Source organism: Dasypus novemcinctus, chromosome 17 (assembly GCF_030445035.2).
Source record: "Dasypus novemcinctus isolate mDasNov1 chromosome 17, mDasNov1.1.hap2, whole genome shotgun sequence".
Lineage (NCBI taxonomy): Eukaryota > Metazoa > Chordata > Mammalia > Cingulata > Dasypodidae > Dasypus > Dasypus novemcinctus.
The window spans coordinates 58,330,539-58,342,681 of record NC_080689.1 but is presented as its reverse complement, the minus strand read 5'-3'; the positions used below and the strand labels follow the sequence as shown (position 1 = coordinate 58,342,681).

Below are 12,143 nucleotides of genomic sequence, written 5' to 3'. Positions count from 1 at the left end.
TATTAGAATATTTTCCACTTTGCTGTTGATAGTCACATGTACCGGTCTTTTTCTATTTCCATAGATACCACTATACTGACCCAACAGTGCCCCAAAAGCCTTTTAGAGAGAAAGTCTGTGCATTACATTATACATTCAGGGTTAGCCATAGGGTAGGATGAGTGAGATTCCAAGGATTGAGGAAATGACCCTTCCACAGGAATACACATCTGCTCAGGAAAGTTTTCCATCTCCTTAAAAGGAGCAACTTTCCATTCGACATTGGAAATAAGTCTTTAAAAATGCAACTGTTCAAGTAAGCACATGAAAAAAAAATACTCAACATCAGTAGCCTTAGGGAAATGTTAATCACACCTGTAACCACTTCACACACCAGAGATGGCTATTACTACTACAAAAAAAGAAACAAAGAAATAACAAGTGTTAGGGAGGATGTGGGGAAATAGGAGCCCCCATACACTGCTGATGGGAATGTAAAATGGTGCCACCACGGTGGGAGACAGTTTGGCCGTTCCTCAGAAAGTTAAACAGAATTACCACAACTTCGCCATACCACTTCTACGTATATCCCAAAAGGATTTAAAGGAGGGACTCGGAAAGATATTTGTACACCAGTGTTCACAGCAGTATTGTTCATGATAGCCAATCAACGATGAATGGATAAACACTGTGGTATAGACACACAACGGGCTATTACTCAGCCACGAAAAGGAAAGCAGTTCTGATGTGTGCAACGACCTTCAGAAACATTTTGCCAAGTGAAATAAGCCAGACACGAAGGCTAAATATTGTATGGTATCACTTATATGAAATGCCTAGAAGACGCAAATTCATAGAGACAGAAAGTAGTTGGTCACCAGTGGCTGGGGGAAGAGGAGAATGGGGAGTTATTGCTTCATGGATACAGAGTTTCTGTTTTGGGAGATGAAAAAGGTTTGATAATGGATTATCGTGATGGCAGCACAATATTGTAGACGTTAATTGATATCACTGAATTGTACACATATAAATGATTAAAGCAGGAATTTTTGTGTTTGTATATATGTTCCACAATAAAAATTTTAAAAATACAAAGTAGCTGCTCCTGAGGAGCACACAGCAACCTACAGATATTTACATCAAGATTCAAATGGCTCAGGTAAGCCAGAAGGAGGTGAGTACTAAGAAGTCAGACAAAGGCCACTGCAAGGACCCTCAGTGAGCCAAAGGTGGGGAGAGAGTGTCCACAGCAAACTCTGCCACCGCGTGGAAACCATGAGGTCAGCTTTGAAAAGAAAAGCCCAGGGAATCCAACTTACAACCACGTGTGCTTTCTGTGGCTCTATATACAAGGCAGTGCTCAGAGGTTTCTGGTTTAATCCTCACAATCATCACTCAAGGTAATTATCATTAACTCCATATTTACTGGGGAGAAAAAACTTGAGCTCAGAGAAGTTAAGGAGGAGAGCAGAAACTTGAAATCCAGGCTGCCTGACTCAAAAAATCCCCTGGCTTTCCATTCTGCCAAGGAGCCTCCTCGCACGGAATAGTGCTGGAGAAGCTTTAACAACACTTGAATTAGTGACAAAGAATGGTCATTTTAACGCCATCTGACCACTTACTATGTGCCAGGTTCTGATCTAAATAGCATTAAATGGAATTAATTCACTTATGCCTTGTGACAACTCTTTGACATAGATATCACTGTTACTCCCATTTCACAGATAAGTAAACTGAGTCACAGAAAGGCTAAGGAACTTACTATGTTGCGCAACTGGGATTCGAACTTAGAGGCGATGCTCTCAATTACCATGATAAACTCTTTTTCTCTTGCATGTGTGAATGAATGAACATATTACTGGTCTTCCTTGCAATTACTTGGGGAAGGAAGTCTAACAAAACATTAAACTTTTGTTAAAACTGGTCTCATGGGTGAGTTTGGATTCCCAGCCTATTGGAGGATTTAAAGACACAAACTGAAAAGTGGTTACCTGAGCCCGTCTCTGGCCCGGGTTCTCAAGTGAAATATTTAAGACCAAATAACTCCGACATTGGGAAGTACACTGGCTGGCTATTTGGTTGTCTTATCAAGGCCCAGATATAAGATCACACAGGTCAGAAACTGGAAGCCTTCCTCGACCTTGACTCTCTTCTCTCCTTCAGCTCCCCCAGGTAATCCATCATCAAATTATATTGGTTCTACGTCAAACCTTGAAACTGACTATTTCTCTACTTTTTCTGTCAACATCATGATCTAAGCCACTGTCACCTCCAGTTTTGGTGACTGGTAAGTCACTGGCTATCGATGAACTGCTCTCTTGCCCCATCTTTTATCCATTCTCCACATGGCTGCCAGAGTATTCTAAACACATAGGTCAAAATATGCCATTCACTCCCCTTTGCCAAACCCTTCAATAGTAGACCATTACACTTGGGATAAAATCTCAAACCCTTCCCATGGCTTACTAGCACTCTACATGGGCTGGCTCTTGCCTCCCTGTCCAGCCCCATTTTGTACCACTCTCCCCCACTTTCTTCATTTTAGCCACACGGTTTCCCAAGCTCCTTTCTCTGACAGGCCCTTCGCACCTATAATCACCTTATCTGAGAACTGAGTATACTTTTTGTCCAGCTTTTCACTCATTTAATTCTTATATAGCCTTTAGTGCCAACTTGAATATTCACTGCCCAAACTAGCTCCATTAGACTTTCTCATGGCACCTGATAATTCTTCTTTCATCACATTTATGGCACTATAAGTAACAATATTTGATCGTGTAATTTTTTGTTTTCTCCTAGTTTGAAACTTTAAACTCCATTCAGCCTGGAGCCATGTTTATTTTGTTCCCACACTGTATCTTCAATGTCTACCACATGCCGGGAACATAACAGGCATTGAACAAATTTGCTGAAGGAGTGAGTAAAGGGAATGGGCATTCCCACTGTTAATCATCCTGGGAAGAAGTCAATTTTAGGATTAGGAAATGAGGACTTAGGTGGACCTTAGAATGCAGTGAGGAAAAATTTTTCTCAACTCTTTCTCTTTTTTCCTGTGCCTGGACCTAAAGTACAGATATATCTGGAGATTGCATTGGGCCATGTGGAGGGAGGCCAAGCAGGAGCTGAGCTGGTAACTGAACCTAGAGGAGGTCTGGGTCATGCGCCGATTTTAAACCATTCTGTTGTACTCCCTTTTCATTATCCCCCAAGCTTCAATTAATCCCATTAAAAGGTCTAGTTTAGTTTCAGCTCTGCTGTGGGTAACGAGGAGGGTATATATCCTGTGCATCAGAAGGAAGGACAAAGATGAGAGCAGTGTCCCCCACCAAGGCCGCAGGGGAGTGGCAACAGCAGAGAACAGCTCTGCCCGACAAGTCAGCGGCACTTCAGGGGGAGCACAGCAGCAGAGGCAGGTGCAAGGCAACCTGCAGGTGAGGCTGGGCATGAGGGAGAGGCTAGGACGCGAAACTCAGGGCCTGTTCCCGAGCACAGAGCAGTGGCACTGTGGAAACCTCCAGAACAGCTGGGACGCATGGGGGACAATGAACTGGGAGGAGAGTGGGCATTGAAGGTAATTTGGTCTTGTTCTTTGCTCATGGACTGGTGAAGTCTGAGATATTTTAGTAACACTGAAATTGGAATATTGTGTGAAGAATAAAGCTTGATGGATTTAAAAAAAAAAAGGCATATTAAGGATGTGGAAAAGGTTCTTTGGCTTCATTGTATTTATCCCTGCCAGATAAAGTCTGGGAACTGGAGCGTTTTCTCTAATCCTATTTCCATTTTTTAGTAAGTATTTTCTTGAGTTCTGTTTTCCTGGTACTAGAACAAGCAAAGGCTGTTTTGGAAAATTTCCTAATACTTGATGCTTTGTGTTTGAGAAGATATGAACTCACTAGTCCCAAGCAGTGGGTACAGCCCTCCTTACTTTTCAAAAGATCAAATAGAGCCATGGCCCCACCTCCGTACTCACAGCCCCTTCTCTAATCACCCACAGCATCTAAGCAAATTAAAAAAAAGGTCTCATGGAAATTGTGGGTCCATTTTAATCCTAGAACAATAGAGCTGTTAGTAAGGACCTATTCTTTATGCTCTCTTAGAAACCGAAGGAAATGGGGAGAAAGATCTTTTAAAGGGTCAATGGTAAGAACCTCTCTGAGGACTTGGATATGACCAAATGAAATGCTATCTTCCTGGGAAATGAGAGAGGCCAGGAATCCTATGCGAGGCTGCTGTTAAAGAGTTCTCCTCTTTTCCTTGGTGGTTTCATATGTCTGCTAAGTGTTCCTACTTAGAAGTTAAGGTTTTTCAGGGTGGGATCTCTCATGTCCCTTTAGTAATCGCCCAGAACATGTAGTGATGGGCTTAGAGTAGCTGATTGCTGAATGAATAATCCAGTCTGGGTGCTTTCGTCCATCCACTCATTCATTTGAACAAGAATTTATTGAGCATGCATGTGCTCAGCACTACGCTGGCGGATAAGAGTAGGCAGTGGGATCATCAGTCACAGTGGCTGCTACGATGCCAAACACTTATCTAGGGCTTATGAGGTTCACAGTTTCTAATTAGCTTCTCCCATGACATCTAGGTCTGCCTATTACTATCAAATCAGTAAAACCAGAGCAAGAGAACTTCCTCATTCAAAACATGGGGATAAATAATACTTGCTTCCTAGCGTTTTGTGAGGCTTAAATGACATAATCTCCATTTTAACAAAGAGAAGAAACAGTCTTAGAGATGTCAGGTAACTTGTCTCAAATTCTCACAGGCAGACCTGGGATTTGAACACATTTATTCTCTAACGTCTCTTAGTGAAAACTTTCTACTGCTTGTAGCCCTTGAAAGTTAGGCATAAACATTTTGGCCTGATATAAATTTTGAAAAACAAAGTTTTGTGGCATATCCAGTACCAGGGAAGACGCTGGTAAAATGGACCAGGACCACTCGCTGGCAAAGCTACTGTACATGCCCAGAAATCACCAATGATGCATTCTGAACTAGTCACACTTCATGTAACTTCCTATTGCCCTGGGGATTACTCACAATTCATGAAGATTATTTTCTGGATTCCAGTTGTGTTGTGACACTTTGATATCTGCTGATGGAAACATTAAAGGATGATCACACATAAGGGCATCAAGAAGCACTTCAATGAGATTTTATTCCATGTGACCCAGTGATACTTCTTCAGCAAAATGCTCCTTGAGGTCCTGTAATGTCTACCATATTTTCATTCTTTAAAAATAACTTTGACCACCATGCAAAAAGAACCCAACTTCAGTTTGCATTGGTGAGCAAGTTCTTTGCCTCCTAGTTAAAGGCCTTCTGTGGAATTGGAACTTTCTCAAATGCCTTGCAGTTCTTGGCTTTGAAGTTTCAACTCATATAATAAACACACATTACTATTTATTATAACAATGCTGTACCTCAAAAAATTTCCAGATGGTCTGTGACTCTGTTGACAACAAAGAACAATCTAATGGCACTTTCAGTTGACAAAGTGTTAGATGTTCCAGGGTGCCCCTCACACTGAATCTTTGAACAACTAGCAAAAACTGTCAGAGCCATGTTCCTCAAAACTCCAGTACATATTTATTTATTTTTAAAAAAATATTTATTTTCTTTATTCTCTCCCCTTCCCACCCCCAGTTGTCTGCTCTCTGTGCCCATTCACTGTGTGTTCTTCTGTGACCGCTTCTATCCTTATCAGAGGCACCAGGAATCTGTGTTTCTTTTTGTTGCGTCATCTTGTGTGTCAGCTCTCCGTGTGTGTGGTACCATTCCAGGGCAGGCTGCACTTTCTTTCACACTGGGCGGCTCTCCTTACAGGGCGCACTCCTTGTGCATGGGCTCCCCTACGTGGGGGACACCCCTGCATGGCAGGGCACTCCTTGTGCACATCAGCACTGCATATGGTCCAGCTCCACACGGGTCAAGGAGGCCCAGGGTTTGAACCACAGACCTCCCATGTGGTAGGTAGATGCCCTATCCATTGGGCCAAGTTCGCTTCCCTCCAGTACATATTTAAAGGGTTGCAGTAACTGAGCAAGTGCCAAATCAAGAAAATGCAGCTTTAAAAACAGTAAGAGAACCTTTGGGTGCCCTTGCTGGGTCCTTCTCCTTCCTGTTCCCAGCACAATGTGGAGCTCACTTGTCCCTGTTCCAGAAGGAGCAGAGTAACCCCTACGTGCAAACGGGGGTGACTATGTCTGGGCGCCAATCTACTGAGTCTGAGTGGCAGGATGGAAAACTGAACCAGGAAACTCTTCTCTGTCTGGACCTTCCAGAACTTGTTCTGCAGGTAGAAGCAGCTTGCAAAAATATAAGCAGTATAAGAAACAATGATATCAAATTGCCTGAGGCAAAGGATTTCTGGCTATAACACATACAATAGAGCACCTGGAGGGGAAGAAGGCGTATTTCATAGGGAGTAGATGGGACATTCGTGTTCCTGTAAACAGGGGAATTCCTAAGGCCACCAGCAAGCACAAGCTCTGGACAAGACTCAGCCTCAGAAAAGAGAGAGAACTCCATGCTTTACATTCACCTCAGGCTGATCTTCTTGATAGAAGGGCCAAACTCGGAAGGAGAGCACCAGTCAACATACAGCCAATTCACAAAGACTGTGAAAGGTGTTTTTTTTGCTTTAGTTTGTTTCTATTAGCTCCTGGCATTCAAGGAACTCTCTGTCATAATAATAACAGGATACAAACTGAACAAACAGAATGCTCAGAAACTAAATCCCAGAGTTAGTACTTTACAATACTAAACTGTACAATGTGCAATGAGCAATTACAAGACAAACAAAGAAAGAAAATGAAGGCCTAACCAAAGGGACAAGACAAAAATCCAGAAATTACCAATAAAGAGGACCAGACTTTGGTGATACTGGACAAAGAATTTAAAGAATGATCTTCAATAAGGCCAAAGAGTTAAAGGAAAACACAGGAAAGAAAAACTAAAGGATATCAGAAAAATGGTGAATGCACAATAAGAAGATATCAATAAAGAGATAGAAATTTTGAAAAGAAACCCAACAGAAATACTGGAGTTGAACACCACAATAATGGAAAAGAAATTTTCCCTAGAACATTTCAATAGCAGATTAACCTGACAGAAGAATGAATCACTAACTGGAAGACAAGACAGCAGAAATTATTCAGATTGGGAACAGAACAAAAAAAGAAGGAAAACAAGCAAGAAAAGCTAAAAGGTCTGTGGAATACCATGAAGAGTACCAATATACACATTATGGAAGTCTCAGAAGTAGAAGAAAGAGAGAAAGGGGCAGAAAGACTCATCAAAGAAATAATGGCAGCAAACTTCCCAAATTCATCAAAAGATATGAATACACACACTTAAGAAGCCCAATGAATGCCCCCAAAAAGGATAAACTCAAAGAGAACCATGCCCAGACACATAATCCTTGTTGAATGCCAAGGACAAGGAGAAAATTCTGCAAGAAAAACTTGCAAGAGAAAAGCAATGTGCTATGTCCAAGGAAGCCCCAATAAGATTATGTGTGTATTTTTCATCAGAAACCATGAAAGAAAGAATACAGGAGGACAAAATATTTAAAGTGCTGAAAAAAAAACAACTGCCAAAGAAGAATTTTACATCAGGCAAGATTGTCTTTCAAAGTAAGCAAGAGGGAAGCGAATGTGGCTCAAGCAATTGGGCTCCCATCTACCCATACAGGAGGTCCAGGGTTTGATGCCCAGGGCCTCCTGGGGAAGGTAAGCTGGCCCATGAGACAAGAGGGCGCACAAGGAGTGCTGACTGCATGGAGTACTGCCCCATGCAGGAGTGCTGGCCCATGTGGAGAGCTGGCGCAGCAAGATGATGTAACAAAAAGCGACACAGAGGAGAGATAATAAGAGATTCAGCAGACTAGGGAGCTGAGGTGGCACAAGAGAATAATCACCTCTCTCCCACTCTGGAAGGTCCCAGGATTGGTTCCCTGAGCCACGTAATGAGAATACAAGCAGACACAGAAGAACACACAGCAAATGGACACAGAGAGCAGACAATGGAGGGAGTGGGAATCAATCAATCAATCAATCAATCTTTAAAAAAAAAGTAAGGGAGATATTAATATATTCCCAGGAAAACCAAAGCTCAGGAAATTGTTCATCGCTAGACATGCCCTATAAGAAAGGCTGAAGGGAATCATGCAGGTTGAAGGCAAAGGGTACTACATGGATCAAAAAAACATTCTATTCATGAACTATTGTGATTAGTAATTGAGGAAAATGTAGCATTGATTTGGAGAAAGTGGCCACGGTAGCTGCTGAGGGTAGGGAGTGGGAAGAAGAGATGTGATGTGGGGCATTTTCAGGACTTGGAGCTGTCCTGGATGGTACTGCAGGGACAGATGCTGGACACTGTATGTCCTCCCATGGCCCACTGGGTGGACTGGGGGAGAGTGTAAACTATGATGTGGACCACTGACCATGAGGTGCAGCAGTGCTCAGAGATTATTCACCAAGCGCAATGAATGTCCCATGATGATGGAGGAGGTTGTTGTTATGGGGGGAGGAGTGGGATGAGGGGTGTGGAAGGTTTATGGGGACCTCATAGTTTTTGAATGTAACATTAAAAAAATAAAGACCAAAAAAAATAATCTTGGAAAAAAAAAAAGACATAAAGAAATAAAGACCTCTGGTAAAGGTACCCATATGGGTAATCATAAATACCAGTACTATTGTATTATATTTTTTGTTATGTAACTCCACTTTATACTTCTTAAAGGTTTTAAAATGCAAATGTATAAAAGTAATGATAAATCTATGATATTGGAAATACATTGTATAAAGGTATAATTTGTGACAAGTACAACAAAAGATGGGGGCACAAAGAGTGAGGAGGAGTGGCTCATGGTGACCACAGAGGACACCTTCTCACCCTGTTCTGTCAAGGGAGGGGGTAGGCATTATTTGTCCCAGCCTGGGCCTTCCTGGTTTCCTATTTGCAGTAACTTGAATTAAAAAATATATCTTTTCTTCTGGAAAGAAAAGATGGGGAACAAAAGGGTATAGGAACAGTATAAGTGTATGCTATTAAAGTTAAGTCCATAACAAGTCAAACATGATTGTTATAGATTTAGAATGTTAAATTTAATCCCAATGGTAACCACACACAAAATGTCTGAAAAATATACACAGAAGGAAATAAGAAGGAACTCAAAATGGTACACTACAAAAAACCAAATAAATATGGAAGTAGGCATTAACAAAAGAATTGAGGAACAAAAAAGGTATGAGTTACAAGGAAAAAATATTATAATGGAAGAAGAAAATCCTATATTATCAATAGTTACTTCAAATGGAAATGGATTAAACTCTTCAGTCAAAGGATAGAGATTGGCAGAATGGATTAAAAAAAGTATGATCCAAACTATATACTGTGTATAAGAGACTCACTTAAATTCAAAGACAGAGTAGTTAAAAATTAAAGCATAGAAAAAAATATATACAATGCAAATAGTAGCTAAAGGAGAATTGGGGTAACTATACTAATGTCAGATAAAATAGACTTTATGCCAAAAACTGTTATGAGGGACAAAGAATGTCAATGTATACTGACAAAGGGGTCAATTCAACAGGAAGACATAACGATTATTATTATATATGTATCTAATGGCATAGTTGCAAAATAAATGAAGCAAATATTGACAGATGTGAAGGAAAAAATAGATGGTTCTACACTAATAATAGAAGACATTATTATACCACCTTCAATAATGGATAGAATATGGACACAGAAGCTCAATAAGGAAATAGAAGAGTTCATTGATATCATAAACCTAGGAGACATACATAGAACACTTCACCCAAGTGCAGCAGAATACACATTCCTTTTTAGTTCATGTGGGTTATTCTCTAGGATAGACCACTTGCTAGGTCACAATACAAGTCTCAATATATTTTAAAATATTAAAGTCTTACAATGTTTTTACTCTGACCATAGTGAAATGAAGCTAGAAATCAATAGCAGAGGAAGAGCTGGAAAATTTAGGAATCTATAGAATTTAACAACACACATTTAAAAAATAATGAATTGAAGAAGAAAATAAAAGGGTAATTAGGATATATATTGAAGTGAATGAAAAAGAAAATTTATGGGATGCAGCAAAGGCAGTGCTGAGAGGGAATTTTTTTTTTTAACCTCAAAATGCTTACCTTAAAGAAGAGGAAAGATCTCAGATCAGAGACTTACTGGAGGTTGTGAAATAAAAAGCAGTGCAAGCTAAACCCATAGCGAGCAGAAGGAATGAAAAAGCAAAGATTAGAGCAGATATAAATGAAACAGAGAACTAAAAAACCATAGAGAGAACCAATGAAACCAAAAGTTGACTCTGAAAGATCGAGATCAATAAAATTGACAAACTTTAGCTAATCTGGCCAAGAAAAAAAAGAGATGCAAGTAACTAAAATCAGAAATAGAAGGGGTGACATTACTACTGACCCCACAGAAATAAAAGGATTATAAGAGGATATTACGAATAATTGCATGCCAATAATTAGATAGCATAGATGAAATGGAAACACTCCTAGAAACACCCAAAGTACTTACACTGGCTTAAGAAGAAACGGAAGTCTCAACAGATCAATAGCATGTAGAGAGTTGAATCAATAATCAAAAACCTCCCACCAAAGACAAGCTGAGGACCAGAAGGCTTTGTTGGTGAATTTTACCAAACAGTCCAAGAAGAATTAATACCAATCCTACTCAAACACTTCAAAAAATTTGAAGAGGAGGAAATACTCCATAACTCATTCTATGAGGTTAACATTACTCCAATACCAAAGCCAGATGAAGTTACCACAAGAAAAGAAAATTACAGACCAATATCCTTCATGACTATAGACGGAAAAGCACTCAAAAAATACTAGTAAATAGACCCCACAGGACATTAAAAGAATCCAACAGCATATTAAAAGAATTATACACTATGATCAAGTGGGATTTATCCCAGGTTTGCAAGGGTGGTTCAACATTAGTAATTCAATTAATATAATACACCACATTAATAGAAAGAAGTAAAAGTCTCACATTATCATCTCAATTGATACAGAAAAGGCATTTGACAAAATCCAGCACTCCTTCTTGATTAAAACACTTAGAACACTAGGAATAGAAGAAAACTTGTTCAGCATGTTAAAGGGCATGTGTAAAAACCCCACTGTTAACATCATACTTAATGGTGAAAGACTAAAAACCTTCTTTTTCCAGGTCAGGAACAAGACAAGGATGAGCATAGTCACCACTGCTACTCAACATTGTACTGGAAGTTCTAGTCAGAGCAATTAAGTAAGGAAAAGAAATAAAAGGCATCCAAACTGGAAAGAAGTAAAACTTACTCTATTTGCAGATGACATGATCCTACATATAGAAAATTTGCAACAAAATTACTAGAGCTAATAAACCAATTTAGTAAAGTGGCAGGGTACAAGATCAACATGCAAAAATCAGTAGTGTTAATAAAATAATCTGAAGGTTATAAATTAATAAAACAATCTGAGGAGAAAATTTTATAAGTTCCATGTACAATAGCAGCTGAAAGAATCAAATATCTAGGAAGAAATTTAACCAATTTATTAGCAGAATGATTAACACATTTTTCTGCCAAAAGAAATGAAAGAAACTTAAATAAATAGAAGGACATTTCATGTTCAAGGATTGGAATACTAAATACTGTTACTATGTCAATCCTATGGGAGCAATTTAGACTCAAAACAATCTCAATCAAAATTCCAACAGCTTTCTTTGCAGAAATGGAAATGCCAATCACCAAATTTATATGGAAGGGGACTTGAATAGTCAAAAACATCTTGGAAAAAGAAGAATAAATTTGGAGGACTCACACTTCCTGATATTAAAAATTATCACAGAGGGATTGTGGGAAGATGGTGACAGACTAACAGGCAGAGCTGAATGCCCTCACAAAAACAATGGAGAAAGAGTTAAAAGCTAGCCAAGTGACCTGCTTTGGGGGCCAGCAGACCAGGACAATGTTACACCACTCCCAGGAGGGTGAGGGACAGAGAGAAAAAGAAGCAGAAACAACAAATGTGAGTCACCAAGCCCCCATGGCAGTGGGGGAGGGCTCCCCTCCCACACACTCCCAAAATTAAGCTGGGTTAAAACCCTGGCTCACTGTA

The 12,143-nt window shown here is 39.9% G+C and overlaps 1 protein-coding gene across 1 annotated transcript in view; it reads right to left on the bottom strand.

Moving 5' to 3' along the window:
* The window catches only part of ANTXR1 (ANTXR cell adhesion molecule 1), a 253,844-nt gene that overhangs the window by 189,510 nt on the left and 52,191 nt on the right, over nucleotides 1-12,143 (bottom strand). The window lies entirely within an intron of this gene.